The sequence below is a fragment of the Lissotriton helveticus genome, chromosome 3_1 (assembly GCF_964261635.1).
Source record: "Lissotriton helveticus chromosome 3_1, aLisHel1.1, whole genome shotgun sequence".
Classification (NCBI taxonomy): domain Eukaryota; kingdom Metazoa; phylum Chordata; class Amphibia; order Caudata; family Salamandridae; genus Lissotriton; species Lissotriton helveticus.
The window spans coordinates 485557558-485581254 of NC_136061.1; positions in this window are offsets into that span (position 1 = coordinate 485557558).

Consider the following 23697-nt stretch of genomic DNA (forward strand, 5'->3'; position numbering starts at 1 on the left):
GCAGAACATTTGATCATAATTAGACGAACCCTGCAAATAATCATGTTCTGTAAATTTAGCAGACATTACTAGGTCAGACATCATATCATTAATACTTTCAAAGTCCCAATCATCAGCAAATGTGCTTGGTTTTACAAAGTCACTTAACGAGATCTTAAATTGGTGTGGATACTTCAGGATTTCAACCGGGCCATAGATTTCATAATCAGTATTGTCCCATGCTACACCGCCTGGTATAGGATTGGCTGTGAAGTTCACTGAAGAAAGTTCTCTTTTCTTGACGTGTGAGGATGTGTGTGGTTTAAGGATCAAGTTGATTTTCTGGCTTGCTGTGTCCATTTTAGCATATTTTCCCTCAATGAAATGTCCCAAGCATAGTACCATGATGAGCCAAAGTATGAGGATAAATGCACCTAATGTCACCCAAATTTCAATCCATGGAGAAGTCAGATAGGTACTCTTTAGTTGATGAAAAAGTTCCTTTGCTTTGTCTTTAAAAGTTTTTGTTGATGGATGTACTTCTGGATCGCTTTGTTCTACTGAAGAATCATCGAAGTTGATGAAGTAGCCGGATGCCGTTCTGTCAATTGTTCCAATTGCTTCTGGATTACTTTTTGCTTTTGGCTTTTGCTTTGTTTCATTAGAAGACTATGTAGTTACATCATCGTAGGTTGTTGTTTCTTGATGAAAAGCTTTGATTTGGGTTTTAAGAGGTTCAAGTTCCATTGCTCTGTTGCATAGTCCTTGTTGTTTCACTGTAGATTTTCCAAATGTGATCAGTCTTTCAGATTGAACCTCTGTGGATGTAGCAAACTTTGGTGTTCTGCTACTTCTTGGGAGTCCACTTGGCCTACTATTTGTTATCGGCCACATGATTGTGGTTTAACCAGGTCGATGGATATGACTCGGTTCTCCTTTTTACCAGCAAGGGGCGGTAGTACTACTGATCTTGTCCCGTTGATAGACAAGACAGGAACTGCTTTTCTGTAAGAAGGCCCAAATTCCTTCTTCACCGCGATCTTTTCTCTGACCAGATCCCCGACTTTTGGAATCCAGACAGGCCTTGCTGGGACAGGTGGTTTTTCTTCAGTGGTTGTTGGCTGCTGTTTCAACTTTATGTTGCTCAGGTCTTTTCTTGTTTCATTTAAGTCCTGTAAAATAGCCAAGCGATCTTTGATATCAAAGCATTTTTCTTTAACCACTGAAGTCTGACTATCCAAGTCCTGGATTAACATTCTAGTCCCAAACAATAGTTCGTACGGACTGAGTCCTTTCAGAGAATTTCTTGGCAGGTTATTTAGACTACGTTGGACACTTATTAGATGTTTGACCCACCCAACTCCTGAACCTAATATCTTTGCTGTTATAGATTGCTTTATGCCTTGGTTTTTTCTTTACACCATCCCGTTTCCCTCAGGAAGGAAGTGAGAAGAGTCCCGCAATGCAATGTTCATTCTGGCCAGGCACCCCCCATAAGCTGTTTTAGAGCTAGAGTGAAGATTTTGGTCAGAACGTAACATGCTTCTAGCGTATATGCCATTATATACTCGCAAATCTTTGTATAACAGTTCCGACGTCAGCCGAAAGTTGGGGTCTACATTATAAGTGAAAATAGTCTTTATATGTTAATGTGACGCATTATTCATACTGGTTTTTATTTTGTCGATTTGATACATTCTGGAGTGAAACGCCATTGTATTAAACCGTTTCTCTCGCCACTGCGATCTCTATTGCAGTCAGGGCAGTTTTTTACAAAAATGTGATGATGCAGGCTCATGCCTGGCCACCAGTAAACTGATTGTAATTCTTCCAGAGAATCTTTTAGCTTAAGGTGTCTGAGACCCTAACCCATATGTGCGTCTGCTATTAACAAGCCTCTCCTGTCCGTGTTTGGAATTACTCTATCCCCCACTCCAGGGATTCGAGCAAAAGGGACTGAGTTTGCATCGATTATGAATGTATAATTGAGTGGATAGTTGATCGGTAATGCTGAGCAGTCGCCTTTTGATGACGTTTTTACTGCCAGCACTGTTTCACCGTCAATGTATTTTACTGCACGCTTTTTTGTAGCTAAGGAAGCCGATTTAGTTGCTACCGCTGTGGCTGTCTCAGCCAATGAATTCCCTGCAACGTGAACGCCATCATGCTGATGACTCAGTGAATGTATCACGTGAGTTTTTGGTAGTTCTTTCTGTAAAAGAACTACTTGTTCCCAAAGCACTTTTTGCTTTATTGTTGCACCTGTGTCATCTTTGTAACCGTTTTGAATCCATTTCTGTAAATCGTTATTGTATGATTTGACGCAGTAATACGAATCGCACACAATAAGTGTCGGGAATTCGCGATCGGCATTATCTAGCGCCATTTTTAATGCTATTATTTCAGTTTGTTGTTCTGAATTATTTTCCACTGAGTGTGTTTTTGTAAGTAGAGGTCTTAATTTACCTCCGCGCCACACTTCTTTTACAATTTCGCATGTGGCATTGTAAGCCAGCTCTCCCCAAACTGAGGGTTGATCATGACCGTCTGTATATATTACACAGGCGTACTGTCGTAAAGGCAGAATGTCGATTGGCAGAGGGTGTTCTCTCTCATATTCTAGATATTTTAATTCTTTCACTTCAGGGCAAAATAGTATTTTACTTTGTCTGTAGCAACAGAATTTACCCATTGTATCCATTCTGGATTCAGTGCAGTTGTTGGTAAATTACATGGTGTTGTTAATGCCTCAAAAGCTGATTCTGCCGTTCTGACTGTAACCTGTCTACCGTCTGCTTGGTATTTTTCTTTTGCTACAGCTGTTTGAACCGCATGAACAATGTTTTCCTTAATGCTGAAACTTTTTTCAGCTTCTGTGTACAAATGTGATTTGTATGCTATTGGTACCTTCTCTCCTTCATTAGAGGTCAGGTATGTGAATCCGCATCTTCCTTGGATGACTCGAATCACAAGGTTGCGTGTGTTGTCACGTGTTTGTAATTTTGTTTTAACTAACATATCTGTTTGTAAAGATCTCAAAATTTCTGTGTGTTTTTGAGTCCAATTGATTCTTTTACAATCTGGTTTTATAAGATCATAGAGAGGTTTAACTCTCTCTGCATAATTTATAATATAAGTTCTTCCGAAATTTAGGAAACCTAGAATTGATTGTAAGTTTTTTAGTGTTCTAGGTGCTTGGATTACAGCACATTTCTCTAGGAAATTGTCAGCCAGGCTTTTGCCTTCACTTGATAGTTCATATCCTAAAAACAGGACAGTTAGATGGGCAATTCTTGACTTTTTAAAGTTGAATTTGTAACCCTCTGCTGCGAACCCAAGTATTATGGTGTTCACTCTCTTCAAGTGAGTATCCAAGTCATCATCTGTTAGATAGATGTTATCTACATAAGATAATGCCTCATCATCATATATTTGTAGTAACTCTGTTACTCTTGCTGAGAATAATCCTGGGCTGTTCTTGAACCCCTGGGGCAAACGACAGAAATTTTTTTGCGCGCCATTTATTGAGAACGCGGTCAAATATCTGCTCTCTGGTGCTATATTTTGACAGAAGAATCCATTAGAGATGTCTATTTTTTGCGCACTATGTTATTCATTAGTGCAGCACTATGCGAGTTTTGTACTGCAAAGGTTTTGCAACATGAGTTAAGGTGTCTGTAGTCCAAAACAAGACGATATGAATTGTCTGGTTTGGAGACAGGAAACAAAGGATTATTCATTTGTGAGGTGCAAGTTTCAATCACCCCCTGGTATTCAAGTTGATCTAGGATCTCTTTTACCCGTTTTTTAGCTTCTTGCTTAATTGGGTACTGCCTCTGAGCAGTAGGTTGTGATTTTAACTGGATTTTGTGAGGAGGAGAGTCCTCATCCCATCCCACATGGTTTTTATATAATGCAGGAGCTTGGGCTACTGCCCACTTTCTTGCAAGTGTATATTTTTTATGAATTGGAATATGATTTGAGAAGGCAGGCATAATTATTTCTTCGCCATGAGGGCACTCCCTGACAAACTCTGGTGGCCAGTCTCTTTCAGCTAGAAGGATGTCATAGCCCTTGGAGAGATTATCCCAAAAGAGACCCCTTATTTTCCTAGTCGTATCCCCCTCTATACGCAATGTTATTTCATATATTTTATGAGGTTTGCTAACTCTGGTATCTGCAGTTTCCACCTGAATGTATTCATTCGTGTCCACTGTCTCCAGATGATTCATAAGGATCTTGCGAGCTATGCTCACTTCTGCTGCGCTGTCTAGCATTGTCTGAGCCCATTCTCCGTTTTTCAGCTGTGTCCTCAGTATTCTCGGCATGGTTGATTACTTTAATACTGGCTACCTTCTTTTTTGGAAACTGTAATTTTTTATTTTGATGAGCAGGTTCCTTGTCTTTGGACTTGACGTGCTCTTCCCTGTGTTCTGATCGTCCTCTTCTTTCCGATTTCTGCGAGGAAGTCTGAAAAGATTGAGACGGACGTGTATCAATATCTTGATATCTATCAGGTTTCTTCAGATTATCCCTATTTCTAAGGTTGTATTTTTTCTCAGAGGGCTCCCTCTCGGGAGACTTGTGTCCTTGGTCCGGAGATCTTTCTCTCCGCCGAGGAGACCTTCCTCTGGACTGGAATCTTTTTTCTTTAGGAGTGGATTGTTTATTTCCATCCCAGCTCTTTTTTTGAGTGTTTAGATTATTCTTAATAAAAAAAAAATCAGGTTTTTTCAATAAGTTGGGGTTTCACCGGTTTCCCACCCAAACTATCTCTTCCTAGTTCTTCATAGGATTTTTCTATGATTCTGGCAATTTCAAATGGTTGGTCTGCTATATCTGTCTCTTTCAACCTCTGGCGGATCGCCACATTTGCTGCTTCTCCCTTTATATTGGCTAATAATATTGCCGAGACCTGCTTAAAGTCTTTTAGTAATTTCATACCAAGAGTTAAAGCAGGTTCTGGACCGTATTCATCTTGAATTTGTTTTAGCACATCTGGTATTACTGACATGGATGGAACACCATGTGTTTTTGTGTAAATGGAAGCAAAGACTGTACCCCAAGTGTCACAGTCCTCCACATGTGGTGCGATTCCCATTGGAAGACAGATAGTCAGAATCCTGTGTTTCTCAACCGGGGTGGTATCTGGAAATACCGCCTCTATTTGAGTGATTTTTTGTGCTAACCAGAATGGAATTTGTTCCCGTTTTGCGGGTACTTTACCTAGACAGGACTGTATGTTCTGTGGTGTAATTATATTTGTGTTCCCCTGGTGAGGGATCAGCTGTGGAATTTTAATAGCTGGTAGGACTGTTGAAGTCCGCATTACATATTGGACTAATTGTCTATGTATTTTAATTAATTGTTTTAGCTGTGCTAAAAGATCGGGTGCAGACATTTCTTCAATGTCTGGATGTGGTGTGTATCCGGATAGGACCGGCCACGTTGCTCCTGGTCTACCTAGTGGACCGAGCCTGGTGATGTGATTATTATGTTTTTAGGGCGCCATTAAACCAGAGCAGGTGCTCTTGGTATTTGAGTGGTATTTCCACCTCCTCGAAAGGAGTGTACTCATTAGGAGGTTCCTCTATTTTGTAATAGTGGAAGTCCTTTGTTACAGCGTTTGCTGCTGGAAAGTTTTTCAATGAATAGAATACCTCTGTCTGCCGATATTCGTGTGCCTCAATTACGAATATGACTGTACCACCTCTCTGTGTCAGCCCATTTTCTATAAGTTTTAAAGTTATAGATTTCCTTATGTTGACCGGGATGAGTTTTGCATCCGGGTCAGTTTGTAGCAGAGTATTGTCAGCTGCTATGAGTTCAGCTGCTATTCTAGCATTCTCCCTTTCTTCTTCATTTTCTGACATTCTACTGTCAAGAAGATTTTGTTTATTTGCAGATCAGGTTTCTATGGAAACAAAGATTAGATGCACAATATTTTGGAACAGTGTATCCTTCAACGTTGAATAAACCAAGAACCATACATAGGAGTCTCCTCCTACTAAGTTTGGCGGATTTAACCTTTCACCCACTCTTTGGAGTATTATGGGGAAAAGGGGTCTGTGTGAAAAAGCACGACTGAGTTACTCTAATGTCTTACGTTAGATTTATCGCCTATCCAAACCGTTGGGCGCCATGTAGTGTAGTTCCTATCATCCCAATAGGCTCTGCGCATTGGAATAATATCTTCAATAGTATAGACGTAGGACAGAGGTTAACTAGGTCTTCTACTGTCGATATTAGACTTAAAGTTATGTTTGTGCCAGCTAGCTCAGAGTTCACTAGAAACTTTCTCGAATAGACAAGGAGGAGTCTAACCTCTCTGGATAGACAAGAAGGGATTTAGTTTCTGACAACCATAGAACATGACAACTTTGCTCTCCCCTAATCAAGAGTGTATCTCTAGAGTTGTGTGAAAACAAAAGACAACTTATTTTACTCAGTCAGTTCAGTGCATTCTTAGTTTCACCAGATTGTAGAGAAAAGGAAGAGACGGGCGTGTTCAATAAAAGATGTTATTTATTGATCAGTCTCTTTTCTCATACAAGAGAAATGAATCGCTATTATTGCAATACTTATTGTTAAGTAAAGTGCATACAGTAATAACAGAATTATAAAATAATACTGTAAAAGCATTGATATGGTTTCTTAGCCATATGATACTTAAAATGGATAAAATAGATACATACATATATACATTGACTAATCGTACTCAATTGGTGCTTCTAACTACGCCTACCCCAATGTACCTGACCTAAGCCTAATACGTGGCGGAGTAGATAAGTAGCAGTTTAAGTTAAGTTTGCTTTGCCAAGGGTCTGCTTCAAGAATTCTCTACAAAGGATGATTCAGTTCAGTACCTGGGAGTTTAGAAGGCTGGAGGGCTGGTATCTCTATCTCAGGTCTTGATATTCCAGCTGCCTGCGAGGGCGGCTTGGAAGCGCCGGAGCTGGATTTCTCGGCAGGAGAAAAGACAGCGTCTCTCTCTCTCAGTGCGTCAGAAAGGAGGGGCAGCGTCTGTGGGCTTCGCTGTCAGCTGGGCTCCTCGGCAAGTCTCGCTGCTCCAATCTTGTCACCACCTCGTGTGTTTGCTTAAGGCAATGTCGGTATTATTTATACCTGAAAGGTGCCGGGATTGACGTAAGGATGGACATAAATAGGTCAATAAGGTTGTCATACGAACTGGTCGTTCGCACATTCTTTGCTGAAGTTCTCGGCTAAATCAAAACAATGGCTGTGGGGATTTCCCAGGTCGTGGTAGGTTTGATTTGTTTTGAGAACACCGTATGCCTATTAGGGGGCTGGAGAAATAGTGCTTGCCTAATGAGATGGCATGCGCTATGACCTAATCAGATAACGGGCTTCTGTGCCGTTGTGTGGCTAATCAGATAACGGATTTCTGTGCAGTTGAATGGCTGCTAGTTAATTATTAACCAGACAAGGGTCAGAAATAGGGGGATCGATACAGTACCCATAGTAAATACACCACAAAAGGAGAAACAATAAATATGAAAATTGAAAAATTAAGCAGATAAAATGTCAAGCAATATCATATATCAGCAGGAATAAAATTTCCAAGGGTAAAAAGACAGAGCGAAAATATAGACAAAATACCACTAAGTGACAAGAAGAAATACTAGGAAGGGAGCCATAAAATAATTACAAGAAAGGCAAATATAGAAAAACAAACCATATGAATGAGCAGAAAGAGAAAAACTGACACATCGGACCGAACGGCTGACAAAAACAGACATATAAACCTACGCCAAGAAAAGGGAAGATCACTGCTCGGCAAAGTACAAAATCGAAAGATATCAAAAGTGGGGAAAAAATACAACATGAAACAAATATCGGAAGATATGAGACGCATGAACAAGGAGCCAAAAATCGCCACAACAAGGAGGATAATCAAGAAAGACGAAATGGCCACAGACAAATATCGGGAAAAGTGGATAAATACCAATAACAAGTCAAGCTAAAGCTGACAAGTTACAGACAAATCATTTGGAAAACGAATAGCAACCAGCGAACAACATATGGACCGAAAAAACAATGACATAAGTCAAACAGCAAGACGCACTAAACCACGTGAAACAATAAAGACAGAAACACAAGTCCCAGAAGAGCCAGGAAAATACCAAAAGTGGGGAAAAATACAACATGAAACAAAGATCGGAAGATATGAGACGCATAAACAAGGAGCCAAAAATCGGCCACAACAAGGAAGACAATCAAGAAAGACGAAATGGCCACAGACAAATATCGGTAAAAGTGGATAAACACCAAGAACAAGTCAAGCTAAAACGGACAAGTGACAGACAAATCATTTGGAAAACTAATAGCAACCAGCGATCAACATATGGAGCGAAAAAACAATGGCATATGTCAAACAGCAAGACGCACTAAACCACGTGAAACAACAAAGACAGAAACTCAAGTCCCAGAAGAGCCAGTAACTGGAGAAGAATCCATCTGAGACTCAAGTTGGTTATCCAAAAAAGAGGAAAGATCAGCAGGTTCATCAAAAATCCGATAGCGGCCCTTGAAAGTTATACGAAACTTGGATGGACCAGCAAAGGAAAAAGGAATATGCATGTCCAACAGACGTTTTCGCAGATTGAGAAATCCCTTCCTTCGAATTACAGTGTCTCTGGCAAAATCCTGGGAGATAGTAATCTGAATGCTGATGGCGCAGTGGTTTAAGGATTACTGCTCTGGGATAAGTGGAGGTTTTAGGTTTGAACGCAGGCCCCCGATGAGCTCTCTCAATTTCAAAGTCTTTTTGAAAGGAGATTTGTAGGGTAGAAGGAATCCATTTGGAGAGGAAGTCAATCATTGAGGGAGCTGACTGCTCTGCATCTTCAGGAAGACCAAAAATACGCAGGTTGCTCCTCCAATTACGACCCTCCTGCTCTGTAAGGTCTCTGCGTAAGGTCGCCATCGAACGTTCTAGCTGGAGAAGAGACCTCGAATGCTGGTGTGAAGAGTCTTCCACCACACTGATACGAGATTCAGTATTTGTAAACCTGACAGATAAGGCTTTAAAGTCACTCCAAATAGCAGCCACCTCAACTTGCAATAAGTCGGTATTAGTTTTAGTAGACTGCGCAATATCATGGACGGCATTTAAACGCGTCAGAATAGCATCCAAAGTGGAGTTAGTATCCTTCTGAGAGGACTCAGGAGAGGGTCATGCTGCTTAGGTTGTTTTAAAGTCCCTTTAGAGTCTTTCGCAGTAGGGGAAGGCCCCATTGTGTCCGCCATAGGAACAGGCCACAGTAGGTAGCTGAAAAACACCACCACCAAAGGTACTTGTCGTAGAGTAAATGAGCCAGGGCCAGGAATTACACAAACAATAATTTACCAAGTGCCACTGACAAGAAGCACCGTAGGCGGGGACTATGCCCGGGACACCAGCACACAAAAAGGCGGACAAAAGCAGTTGAAGTTGAAGAAGAAGCCAAAAAGACCCTAGAGCGCCAAAAACAGATTTTGCCACATAGCAAGCAACCTAGCAATCAGGTCACAAAGCACGAACCCCTCAGGTAAGGCAGGGAATCATCATAAACGAGTCGAGTGAGGTGAAAAAAGGCAGTCAGAAATCCATAGAAGATAGCAAGCAGGGATTGCGTCAGTTATGCAGAAAACGACTGCAAAGGACCATCAAAATAGAAAGGTAATAAATGTCACCTCAGTACAGCTGACTGAACATGTTGCGCTCGAAGGCAAGGGTCTTGTCCCAAAAAAAACGAGCGACGCCACCGCAAAAATAAAGTGGCGGCCGCTCACTGAAGTGCCGGTAATGAGGGTTGCAAGTGAAGAAAAGGACAGTTCAGGTCGTCGTGCGGTGTTGCAGGATACAGGAGAGCACTCACGGCACCTTCCGACACCTCATGGTAAGAGCTGGAGAAGAAACACTCTCGAACGGGATCTTAAAATCGTCCCGACAGTCTCCGTCTCCCTGAAGCTCAAGCGCGGCACGCCATCTCACAGCTGCGCGCAAGCCTCGCCCCCCTCGCAAAACATGACTTTGATGAATCTGGGGGCTAGTGAGAAGAGAGGACAGTGGGAGACACATGACAGAGAGCAATTTTTGGGGAACACAATACTAGTTAGATGCTCATCTTTCCAGTTCGAACAGCAAATGTGGCACCATTTATAGAATGCACAATAGTACAGAAAAATATACCTTGAACTAGGGAAGGCAAAAATCCTTGTGCTGGCTCTAGGTGCCTTAGAGTGCGATAGACGCAGTAAAGACAAGTAGCAAAGATGGGGGTTATGAAAGACAAGTAGGGGGTGAGAGAGTGGAAAGGAAAAGACGAGTGTGACAGAGCAAGTATAATAAATAGTTTGAATTGATATAGAAAGGAATGAGGGTTAGACAAATGTGAATGTAGAGTGTGAGGGTGTTGATGGTACAAAAAAAGAGTGAAAAGATAACTAGAGGCCAAACGAGAAACTGAAATGAGACTGAGAAGATGTAAGCATAAGAGGTGCTTGAGATACACCTAAGGAAGGATAATAAGAAATAGGGTAGAAGTAGAAAAGGAGATAACGGATAGAGAGGTAGAGGCTGGATAGAGAGAATGTGAGCAGGAGAAAGCAATATCTAATAGAGAGAGGGGGACTGTAGAGACAGACGGGGCACTGATGAGGGAGAACAAAAGAGCACCGTACAAGAGTGTTTTGTTTTTTGCCATTTTGCCTCTAAACCTCCCATACTGGGCACTGGTTGCTTCCTCCATCTCCGATCACACCACAAGTAGGAAGGTCTCTCTATTGGTATAGCAATGTAGATCTACGGGTCACTGAGAAATGTACATGTGAATGGCAGCAGTTGGATCTAAAACAGAGGTAAAACGGCAAGATATGACACCCCGAGCTACAGCGGTGACAGCAGATCCCTGAGTGACAACTGCAGGACTTTCAGAATGCTGATGTGGAATATCACCTACGTGAGAATGGTGTCAGCTCTCACATATTTATTCATTTACACACCTATAACTTCATCTAAGTGGGATAAGCCCTGCTCCAGTGATTCGTCTTCATGTCACTCATGCCTAAACTGTGCATGTGTTGTGATTGATGCAAGCTTGTGTGTCTTGCTACATTTGTTCTGCTAGGAATGAAAGATTGAATTTGCTATTTTCATTGAAAGAAGGAAGTTTACTTTGCTACTATAATGCTGTACATGTACTATGAGGAACTAAAGCCTCCATTGCTGCTGCCTAATTTATATGTGTCCTGAAGTTTGCTCTGCTGCTGCTGTTCTAGCTGTACCTGTCCTCTGAAGCATGGTAGTTTACACTGTTTCTGCCAAAGCTGTGCCTGTTCTTTGAAGAAGGGTTATGTCTACTGCTGTTGCCTCAGGTTAGGAAAAATACTATATATAGAATACATGTGCATAACTTGCTCTATGAATCAAGGATTGTCTCACAATATTTGATGTGAGATGCCAGGAGTTCTGAGGAAGTCACCTAAATGCATGGGCGCAATATTTGTGCGCAAAAACATAGTGCCGCCAAAGAGAAGCAGTGTCCATTGTTCTACTCTCCTGTTTTATATCTTGTAGTTGGTAGGCACCTGTAAAAACCTTGTAGCTCGCACACACACAATTTTAATATAGGTCTCAGTTTAACAAAGGGAGAACATAAATGTACACTTCAGGGCCAAAACCTCATGCAAGCTAGGGAACCTGAAAATGGGAAATTGCTCTAGCAGTGTATAGTACTCTTGGGTGATTCCTAGTCGGAGATGCGGAACTCACTGATGAAGCATGCCACTTTAGGTAGATGAGGGTACATTATCCTATGTGAGCACATTGTGATTGTATATTGTATTTATATACTACTTACTACCCCTGACTAGGTGAACGTAAGGTAACTCCATAAGAGGTTGGCTTTTTCTTCTAGGACTGGTGTGCATGTTGTTTGTGTCTATTTATAGAAAGCATACAACATTCCTTTACATTCTCTTACTCTCTCTTTAGTGTGTGAGCTACCTGTCTTGTACCTGTTCTGTATGTGTTAGAGAACATTGTGATATCACTTCTGTTTCTACAACCTGTCTTTCATTTTTTTTGTAGTTAGGGATGTAGTTAGGGAAGGCAGCGCTGATGTTGCCCATATTGTACCTTTGATGTGATTTGAAGTTTGGTACGTAACTTTCCACTACAGAAAAGACAAAAAGTACTGCATTGCCAATGTCTGCTTTAACGCATAATGTCAATAAAAGAGTGAAACCCAAGAAGTTATGTGATCAGTATTTACTTTTGGTTTTAAGTGGGAAATAAGCTGTGCTTTTTAGGGCTCGGGCCTACGTCACCACGAAGTGGGGCGGAGATTCCGAGCTCTTATGTATTCGAAAAAAAAAAAAATCTTTAGGGGTCCAGGCTGCCACATTCCTTAGTGCGCGCCACGTTTTTTTATGGCATCTGCCTAGTGATTCGTCTTCGCTGTGCTGTATATTTAGTAGCCTTTACGTGATAGGCTATATTTACGTTTCGTCCGTCATTTATTTCAGTTGCATGGCATATTGTGTGTGGTTACGTGCACAGCAGACTTATTAATCTTAATTAGGAGCTGTCAGAGTGCCCCTTTAATGCAATCCAGATGGTGGGAGCGCGTTCACCATTGCATTGGATGTATCATGCGCGCGTGTAAGATGTACCTTTCGCGCACGGCTGTCCATTCATTTTAATTAGGAGCTGTCAGAGTGCCGCGTTCACGGCGGAGATAATTGAAAGAAGTTCCCTGTAGCTTCAATGGCAGTCACAGTACTTTTTAAGATACCTCGCATAAATGGAGCAGGCAAGCAGGAAAACCATTCAGAATGGTATTAGCACTGTCCAGCCTGGAAAGGATGAGGAATTGAACAGTGCCACAAAAACAGAGGGGCAAGTGAAGGCTCTGTCCGAATGTCCAGGTAGCATGCACTTTATAACTGGGAGCTGTTTTGTCTTTTTAGAGAGGTTCGTGCTCGAGTGGTTGATGCTGAAAAAATAGCGTAGAAAAGTTACAATGCGTATAACGAGTGACTTTGGAAATCGTTACCTTATTGTTCTCCTACATTAATTTATCACTAGCACACACTTAGGCTTAAGAAACGTCTGTGTTATGCCATACTTATTACTAGTAACATTTAAAATGGACAGGACTCCTCACTTGTTATCGTTACTTGACAGCAGTTTCTATTATAAATTCAATGTTTAAACATTGTTTTGCTCCATTGTAGCGAATGTCACAAGACTGGAGGTTAAGAAAAAGCCCAGGTGTGCAACATTACACAAATATATGATGTATGAACGTGCATTAATTACTTAAGTAAGTGTACAATATAGAGGACAGCCTCGGCCTGCCTTTTACCCCTTTTCATTAAGAAGAATAAATAAACATTTCAACTGAGTGCATTTAGCCCAAGGCTGCTCGCGCAGTAGCCGCTGTCTCATTCAAATCCGAACTTCTCCCCTCCTGAGCGGGACCTTATGCTCGTCAGTGTTTACATCGGTGCCTGGCTACCATGGCACCCGGGATATTTGACATGTTTAGGTTCATTCGTCAGGTGATTCATACATCTCGCTTACACCTTCAGCCGAACGTAAAACTAACTCAGTTCCTGCAAGGCATTTTTATAACTTCCATTAGCAAAACGTGTTAGAGCTACAGGAGCTCCCAGGCAGATGTTTTTCGGAGAGTTCGGGGTGAGCAAGAGCATGTCTGAGAACAGCAACTTTAACAAACAGAGGCCGTCACTGATTTAAATATTATATTGATTTTATTTCTTTATATTTTGTTTGTCATGCAATACTTCTACTCAATTGGGGCTTTAGTTAAAGTCTGCACCGCCAGCTCATTGGAGGGATGGACTTCACTGCCATGGCAGAGAACAGTCTATCATGCTTAGAGAGCTAAGCCAGGCAGGCAGATGCTTCTTTTCCTTCAACAGAAGGCACTGAAGCTTTGCTGGGACCCAGAAGATGCATGAGTTTAGCAGACATAGGGGCACATGAATCATTTGAAATTGTGCTCACAAAGGGGCAGATTCGCAGAATCTGCCCCTTTGCGACCGCAATTTTTGTATTTGGGATGCAGCATCCCAAAGGCAAAAATCGCAATTTGCGATTGCATTTAAGGAATCCCAAATTGCGATGCCTAAATGCAATGCAAGATTGCATTTAAAATAGCGATTTCGCTATTATGGTCCGCTAAATACTGATTATTTCAAGCTGATGGTATTTAGCGAAAACTTTGAAAAATGCACTAAAGTGCATTCTTCAAAGTTTCAGGTTTGGGGCATGTGTGTGCGCAACATGGGTGCACATCACAATTTCAGGGGTGCAACAGGGTGTCCTTTTGACACTCTTGCACCCTTGAAATTGCATGCGCAATTGCGAGTACCTATTGGTACTCGCAAATTGAGCATTCAATTTCCCATTCAATTCCATGGGCCTGCAGGCCCATAGGAATGAATGGGAAGCCATTTCTTAATTGCGACTCACAATTTGCGAGTCACAATTAAGGAAATGTGTAGGAATCACAATTTTTAAATTGATTCCTACATGCATAGTCTTTTGCGAGTCCTTAATTGTGATTCCTTAAAAATCGCAATTAATGACTCGCAAACGCATATCTTGATGCCCCATAATGCGCCACCATTTTTTGGGTGGTTAACTTGTCTGGCAGATTTGAGTAAATCTTCAGTGCCAAGAATTCTCTTTTAGCTGATTTAAACACAGTGGAATCAATGTATTTACATTAATTTATGAGAAATGTAAAATTGTCACTGATTTAGGCATTATCTACTATGGCTCTAATTATTTATAAATACGTTTATTAGACTAAAAATCAATCATAAAACCTCAATTTCGTCATTACTTTGTTGCAGTTCCCAAATAAATGGATACACAGTTAATAGAGCCTTTGGTGGTCTTATGGAAAAGCATCCTTGGATGATGCTATGGTAATAAACTGTGTTCGAAGAAGGCGTACGCTTGTGCAAATAATTTACCCATAAAATTCAACATGAAAATTTTACTAGTTGTCACATGTTATGTTATGTTATGTTAATTTATTTCTTCTATAGCGCTCGGCTACTCCGAGGAGCATCCCGGCGCTTTAGTGAAGAAAGAGCAGCTAGTAAACAACAACACAACAACTTAAAAGCAGACACAAGAGAAGGATCACGTTTATTTAGTAAAAAGCCACGTTTTTAGCTCTCTTCTAAAAGTAAGGAGATTGGGAGCCTGTCTGAGAGAGAGTGGTAATTCATTCCACTCCTTCGGGGCTAGATAGCGAAAGGATCGACCACCGATCCTTGCACGCCTGATCACCGGGACTGTCATTTTAGATAGACAGGATGATCTCAGAGATCGACTGGGTACATATCGGGAGAGGCGTTTCCTTAAGTACTTAGGGCCAGATCCTTGTAGAGCTTTAAAAGCAAAGGTCAGACATTTAAAAAGAGTTCTTTTGGCGATCGGTAGCCAATGTAAAGAATTCAGTAAAGCCGTAGCTCCTGCTCTTCTCGGAAGTCCGTAGATAGCACGGGCTGCTGAATTCTGGACTACTTGCAAGCGGTTCAAAAGATATTTTGGTAAACCCAAAAAAAGAACGTTTGCGTAGTCCAGTCGAGATCCGATCAATAGCTGGACAATAATCTTCCTATGCTGGAGAGACACTAAAGGAAGAAACTTCCTCAGCATTCGCAAAATGCCAAAGCATTTGCCTGAGAGACACGAGATATGTGGCCCAAAGGACAGTTCACTGTCCACAATCACTCCCAAATTTTTTGCCTTGAGAGACACATTGTCAGGAGGGAACAGATCTTGTGGCCACCAAGCCTTCCAATCTGGTTCACAGGTGCATCCAAAAAAGAGCAGCTCCGACTTATCGGAGTTGCACTTTAATCCATTACACCTGAACCACTCAAAGACCGCGCTAAGGCAGTCCCTGATCTTTACGCCGTCGAATGCCCCACCCCTATCACAGGTGAGTAGGAGCTGGGTGTCATCGGCGTAAGATACGATCTGGGCGCCAAAAGATTCCGCGACTACCGCCAGAGGTGCCATAAAGATGTTAAATAGCATGGGGCTAAGAATGGAGCCTTGCGGAACCCCTACCTCTAGCGGAGTCATATCAGCGGAAAATGGTGGCGCCCAGATCGTTTGCCGGCGGTCGGCCAGAAAGGATTTAAGCCATTTCCACACCGTTCCCCGAATGCCGCTCTCCCAGAGTCTTATAAGGAGGCGATCATGAGGAACGGTGTCGAAAGCCGCCGACAAATCCAACATAACCAACATGGTCCTTCCCCCAGAATCGAGACTTTCCCTGATGGCATCAGTAACCTCGAGAAGAGCCGACTCCGTGCTAAAATTTGCACGGAACCCAGATTGCGTATCATGCAACAAGTCGTTTCCTTCGATGAAATTGGAAATCGTCCGATGTGCAAATCTCTCGGCCACTTTCGCCAGAGCAGGGAGAAGGGAAATAGGCCTATAGTTGGCATGGATGAGGGGGTCCAAGGTGGGCTTTTTGATCAATGGCAGGATCAGAGCATGTTTCCATGCCAGCGGGACCACTCCAGTTGACAATGAAGAGTTTAGAAGAGGGTTCAGCAAGGCATTTAAGGCAGGTGCCACCTTCCCCAGATGTTTAGCCGGGCACGGGTCAAGTGGAGAGCCTGATTTCAAGCCTGACAAAAGCTCTAAGGATGTGTCAAGGCATAGATGTGGAAATTGTAGAAGAGAAGGGCCTGGATCCTCCCTGAAAAGGGAGTGAGATGAAAGATCCACAGCCGACCGAGAGCTAGAGTGGAAAAGAGAGGCTTGAATGGTAGTGATTTTATTTACAAAAAAATTTGCAAGCTGTTTTATCCATACTTCTGAATGAGTATGAACTGGTGTACAAGTGGCTGGAGAGGTGAAATCCAGAACAACTTTAAAAATTTCTTTGCATCCATTTTCAGCCTCATCGATGCGACGCTCGAGATAAGCCTTTTTTTCACTCCAGATTGACTGGTGATAGGCTTTAGTTATTGCTCGGAGCTTCAATTTCTCGGTCGGGTCATAGGCCCGTCTCCAGACTCTCTCAGCCCTTTTACAACCCTGCCGCTGCTCTCTTAGTTGGGGGGTGAACCATGGGGCCGACGCTCTACGTTCACCTGATTTAAGCTTTTTTACGGGGATTAAGGTCTCGAGTATGGCTACCAGCCAATCGTGAAAGAGGCTAAGGTTATCTTCCAAGTTGCCCAAAAGAGGACATGGACAGGTGGTAAGGGCCTCAGATAACATGTCCACCGAAAGCAGATGGAAAGGGCGTGAGGTTCGCGTGGTCTCAATTGATTCTCTCACCCGAGTCAGAGCAATGGCAGATACAGAAAAAGAGATCAAAAAATGATCAGACCATAGTACTGGTTCTATAGCCGTTATCGTTATTTTGTTGAAAAAATCTGGTCTAAAATATGGCCTTTATTGTGCGTCGGTGTCTGCAAAAATGGAGACAGTCCTAATGTAGCTGTTATGTCACTAAGTTTCATTGCAGCGGGGTCCAATGTATTATCCATATGGACATTGAGATCCCCAAGTAGCATGCAATGTTCAGATCTGAGACAAGGGACTGAGAGCGCTACTTGTAATTCATCAAAGAACGGCCCTACAGGACCCGGGGCTCGATACAGGAGAATCCCAGTACAAGCCTGGAGAGGGGAGAGCTGAAGGGTGAAGCCCAAAGCTTCACATCCCTGGATATTCTCTACCGGGAAGGTTACACAGGGTATGTTTTTATTTACCACAAGAGCTACACCTCCCCCTCTGCCCGATGTTCTGTCCCTCCTAAAGATGTTGTATTCCGGAGGGATGGCATTGGCTAGATCAGGGGCGGAGCAGTCACTCAGCCAGGTCTCAGTAAGGAATAAGCATGACATATTGGAATTCTGTAATAAATTCCAAATGTCAAGGGAGTGACAGGTCAAGGATCTGGTGTTTAAAAGAAGACATTGATATGGGGCCAGGGTATTGTCCTGCGCGGATCCAGTAGTCGGTAGAAGATGCCAGCCGCAAGTCGGACAGCCTTTCCTTAAGGCTCGGCAGCCCGGAAAAAAAGAGTGGCATAAGTTACGGGGAGGGCGAAGAGCGAGTAAATCTACCGAATTATAACAAAACATATCCAAAAAAATAAAACAAAAATTATGTAAAAAAATACCAAATTCAACAACCCACCGTCCAGCTCCGTCCGCTGCCGAGACGCTGACGGGCGCAGACGGGCAGGACTCTGGCAAGACTCCGGCAAAGCGGAGGCTGACCCGCTGCGCGATCCCTCTGCACTCGGAGGACTGGTTTAAATAGTCCCTCCAGGTGGGGAGCTGAAACGACCCTCCGGTACACCCAAGATGGTGCTGGAAGAGCGACAAAGCCCTTCTCAAGATGGCGCCCGGTCGGAAGATTAAAGAAAACCCTCACCAACCCCAGAACCGGGCCCGCACAAGCGGCGGTGTGATAAACTATTAAAGTGCAGGTAAGGGGCGAGCCCCAGGAGTACTGCCTGTTAAAATCAGGGGGTAAGAAAAAAAAACGAACAAATATGCAAAAACGGGCTTTTAAAACCACAACGCGCTCACCACGCTGCGCAAAGCTGTTATAGCTGCCTATGCCTGGCCAGTCGTTTCAATAAGGCTGTTCAGAGCCCGAGGACCGCCTTAAATAGTCCCTCCAGGTGGGGAGCTGAAACGACCCTCCGGTGCACCCAAGATGGCGCTGGAAGAGCGACAAAGCCCTTCTCAAGATGGCGCCCGGTCGGAAGATTAAAGAAAACCCTCACCAACCCCAGAACCGGGCCCGCACAAGCGGCGGTGTGATAAACTATTAAAGTGCAGGTAAGGGGTGAGCCCCAGGAGTACTGCCTGTTAAAATCAGGGGGTAAGAAAAAAAACCGAACAAATATGCAAAAACGGGCTTTTAAAACCACAACGCGCTCACCACGCTGCGCAAAGCTGTTATAGCTGCCTATGCCTGGCCAGTCGTTTCAATAAGGCTGTTCAGAGCCCGAGGACCTCCTTAAATAGTCCCTCCAGGTGGGGAGCTGAAACGACCCTCCGGTACACCCAAGATGGCGCTGGAAGAGCGACAAAGCCCTTCTCAAGATGGCGCCCGGTCGGAAGATTAAAGAAAACCCTCACCAACCCCAGAACCGGGCCCGCACAAGCGGCGGTGTGATAAACTATTAAAGTGCAGGTAAGGGGTGAGCCCCAGGAGTACTGCCTGTTAAAATCAGGGGGTAAGAAAAAAAAACGAACAAATATGCAAAAACGGGCTTTTAAAACCACAACGCGCTCACCACGCTGCGCAAAGCTGTTATAGCTGCCTATGCCTGGCCAGTCGTTTCAATAAGGCTGTTCAGAGCCCGAGGACCGCCTTAAATAGTCCCTCCAGGTGGGGAGCTGAAACGACCCTCCGGTACACCCAAGATGGCGCTGGAAGAGCGACAAAGCCCTTCTCAAGATGGCGCCCGGTCGGAAGATTAAAGAAAACCCTCACCAACCCCAGAACCGGGCCCGCACAAGCGGCGGTGTGATAAACTATTAAAGTGCAGGTAAGGGGTGAGCCCCAGGAGTACTGCCTGTTAAAATCAGGGGGTAAGAAAAAAAAACGAACAAATATGCAAAAACGGGCTTTTAAAACCACAACGCGCTCACCACGCTGCGCAAAGCTGTTATAGCTGCCTATGTCTGGCCAGTCGTTACATTACATTTAAACTAATTATGCAATAAATTGAGAACCGAACCTATTCCAAGGCTTTGATTATCAGTGGCTCAGAGTAAAATGTGCCAATTATCGGACACATTAAATACCATTACCCTGGGGTGAGTAATTTAACAAGAGGGTTAAATAGCACTTATAAGACGTTTTTCCTATTGCATAGCAGAGTAAAATGTAGATGTTGGTGCTTTCTGCATAAAAATCTGCATGTCCCCATAATTAGTAGGTCTTTTCATATATCAGCAGCTTTGACCTGTCAATATTTACCTTGGTAATACTCTGACGGTTTTGAAAAACTGCGTCTCTGTTATAATTGTGACACACATGCAAACATGAATCTACACAGGTGGCGCAATTTAGCATGGCACTCGTGAAGCACCTGTACTCAGGGTCAGTAGTAAAAGTTGAATAGTGACTGGCGCCTAAAGTAGTTGCAAACTTTGACCGCAAAGGTAGACTTACACTCTGCAGTCATTAACTTACTATTAACTCGAAGTTGGGGATACCGAAAAAAGAGTAAATATAAACAATTGTGCAAGTTAACGTTTGTGAATCAGGCCCCTAAATGGTTTATCAGCAACATAACTCAAGTATGCAAGGCTAGACTTCAAGTGACAAACCTGAAAATGGAATTGATACGATTTAAGAAGTGAACCTAGACTTTGGGGATCTCCTAATTAAACAAGCACCCATGCCTCGCCGATCCGCGTGTCTTCTAAAATAAAAGTGCGCATTTGCCTCTTCTCTGCGAGGAGTTATTTCCGTTGCTGTTTTCTCCTCCCTTCAATATGTTAGAGTTTAACAGAGATGTCCAGGGGTGCAGCAGGTGCAGTGACACCGGGGCCTCGAGGGTCTCACTTAATCCAGGCAGTGCTATATTTTACTACCAGTGGCTGTGAGGGTGCAGCAGGTGCAGTGACACCAGGGCCTCGAGGGTCTCCCTTAACCCAGACAGAGTAGTGAGTGCAGAGTAGTGAGTAGAGTAGTGAGTAGTGAGTGTGGAGTAGTGAGTAGAGTAGTGAGTAGAGTAGTGAGTAGAGTAGTGAGTGCAGAGTAGTGAGTAGTGAGTAGAGTAGTGAGTAGAGTGGTGAGTAGTGAGTGCAGAGTAGTGAGTAGAGTAGTGAGTAGAGTAGTGAGTAGAGTAGTGAGTAGTGAGTAGAGTAGTGAGTTGAGTAGTGAGTGTAATAGTGAGTAGTGAGTAGAGTAGTGAGTAGAGTAGTGAGTAGAGTAGTGAGTAGAGTAGTGAGTAGTGAGTGCAGAGTAGTGAGTATAGTGAGTAGAGTAGTGAGTAGTGAGTAGAGTAGTGAGTAGTGAGTAGAGTAGTGAGTAGAGTAGTGAGTAGAGTAGTGAGAGTAGTGAGTAGAGTAGTGAGTAGTGTAGTGAGTAGAGTAGTGAGTAGAGTAGTGAGTAGTGAGTAGAGTAGTGAGTAGTGAGTGCAGAGTAGTGAGTAGAGTAGTGAGTAGTGAGTAGAGTAGTGAGTAGAGTAGTGAGTAGAGAGTGCAGAGTAGAGAGTAGTGAGTAGTGAGTAGAGTAGTGAGTAGAGTAGTGAGTAGTGAGTGCAGAGTAGTGAGTAGAGTAGTGAGTAGAGTAGTGAGTAGAGTAGTGAGTAGTGAGTAGAGTAGTGAGTAGAGTAGAGTAGTGAGTAGAGTAGTGAGTAGAGTAGTAGAGTAGTGAGTAGAGTAGTGAGTAGAGTAGTGAGTAGAGTAGTGAGTGCAGAGTAGTGAGTAGAGTAGTGAGTAGAGTAGTGAGTAGAGTAGTGAGTAGTGAGTAGAGTGGTGAGTAGTGAGTAGAGTAGTGAGTAGTGAGTAGAGTAGTGAGTAGTGAGTAGAGTAGTGAGTAGAGTAGTGGGTAGAGTAGTGAGTAGTGAGTAGTGAGTAGTGAGTAGTGAGTAGAGTAGTGAGTAGAGTAGTGAGTAGAGTGGTGAGTAGTGAGTAGAGTGGTGAGTAGTGAGTAGTGAATAGTGAGTAGTGAGTAGTGAGTAGAGTAGTGAGTAGAGTAGTGAGTAGTGAGTGCAGAATAGTGAGTAGTGAGTGCAGAGTTGTGAGTAGTGAGTAGTGAGTAGTGAGTAGTGAGTAGTGAGTAGTGTAGTGAGTAGTGAGTAGTGAGTAGTGTAGTGAGTAGTGAGTAGTGAGTAGTGAGTAGAGTAGTGAGTAGAGTAGAGAGTAGAGTAGTGAGTAGTGAGTGCAGAGTAATGAGTAGAGTAGTGAGTAGAGTAGTGAGTTGTGAGTGCAGAGTAGTGAGTAGAGTAGTGAGTAGAGTAGTGAGTAGTGAGTGCAGAGTAGTGAGTATAGTGAGTAGAGTAGTGAGTAGTGAGTGCAGAGTAGTGAGTATAGTGAGTAGAGTAGTGAGTAGAGTAGTGAGTAGTGAGTGCAGAGTAGTGAGTAGTGAGTAGAGTAGAGTTGTGAGTAGGACATCACAGGCAGCAGCTGTGCAAGCTTCTTACACTCACAAGGAGACCACAGGCAGCTGAGTTGCAAGCTTCTCACACTCACAAGAAGGACATCACAAACAGCAGCGGTGCAAGCTTCTCACTCTCACAAGAACGACTTCACAGGCAGCAGCAGTGCAAGCTTCTTACATTCACAAGGAGACCACAGGCAGCAGCGGTGCAAGCTTCTCACACTCACAAGAAGGACATCACAGGCAGCAGCTGTGCAAGCTTCTTACACTCACAAGGAGACCACAGGCAGCAGCGGTGCAAGCTTCTCACACTCACAAGAAGGACATCACAGGCAGCAGCTGTGCAAGCTTCTTACACTCACAAGGAGACCACAGGCAGCTGAGGTGCAAGCTTCTCCCACTCACAAGAAGGATGTCACAAGCAGCAGCGGTGCAAGCTTCTCACACTCACAAGAACGACATCACAGGCAGCAGCAGTGCAAGCTTCTTACACTCACAAGGAGACCACAGGCAGCAGCGGTGCAAGCTTCTCACACTCACAAGAAGGACATCACAGGCAGCAGCTGTGCAAGCTTCTTACACTCACAAGGAGACCACAGGCAGCTGAGGTGCAAGCTTCTCCCACTCACAAGAAGGACATCACAGGCAGTAACGGTGCAATATTCTCACACTCACAAGGAGATCACTGGCAGTACACACCACATGAACACACTCCATAACACATAGCAACAATACATTGGCATTTACAATGCCATTAGCTCAAACTCAAATAAATCCGAGCCCGATTGCATTTCTAATGCTTGTTTTTAATGGATCTAGGTAACTTTGTACAAATTAAAAACATATCTGGCTTAATGTCTTGCATAACACGGTAGGCCAATTCTGGCATTAAAGCCAACAGTACTTTGTGTGCTGGAATTTTGAGCACATAATGGCAGATTAGAAGATGGTATTATGTGCCCGTCAATAGGATTATGTGGCAGTGTTTGACAAAATTATGCATCTGTGAAAGGGAAATTAAGTGGCATACTGTAGCACAATCTGCAGTATTATTATTATTATTTTTTTAGTAATCATAAAAAGTGTCTTGGCAAGCTGCACCACATTGGTACCAATTTAGCAACAGAATACAGCTGTAGAACCGGCTTTTTGGAGACCCCCCCCCCCCACTGGGAGAGTCAAAGCCAGTGGCGCAGAGAAACGCCTTGAATCTACGGGTCCTTCTTGCATCAATCATACATTACCAAAGAGACCAGGACAACCAGCCGTGAAGGGAAGCAAGTCATTTATTAGCTCGAGCTAAGGACAGAGGTCCCAGAATGGTACAAAGACAATTCTACGGAGACTGCTGCTTACTTCACAGCATGGCACATATTTATAGCGCTAGCCACGCCCATTTGCACAGTACAAGTTCCCTATTCAGACAAGTTCCTCATCTGACAAGTTCTTCGTCAGTCTTGTGTGGTGCAATCGTGGCCAGGGGACATCTGTCTCTGGTTGCACAATGTACGCAGCCCCCTGCTTCCTTGCTCAACTGGTGTGGTCATGGGACACAGCCT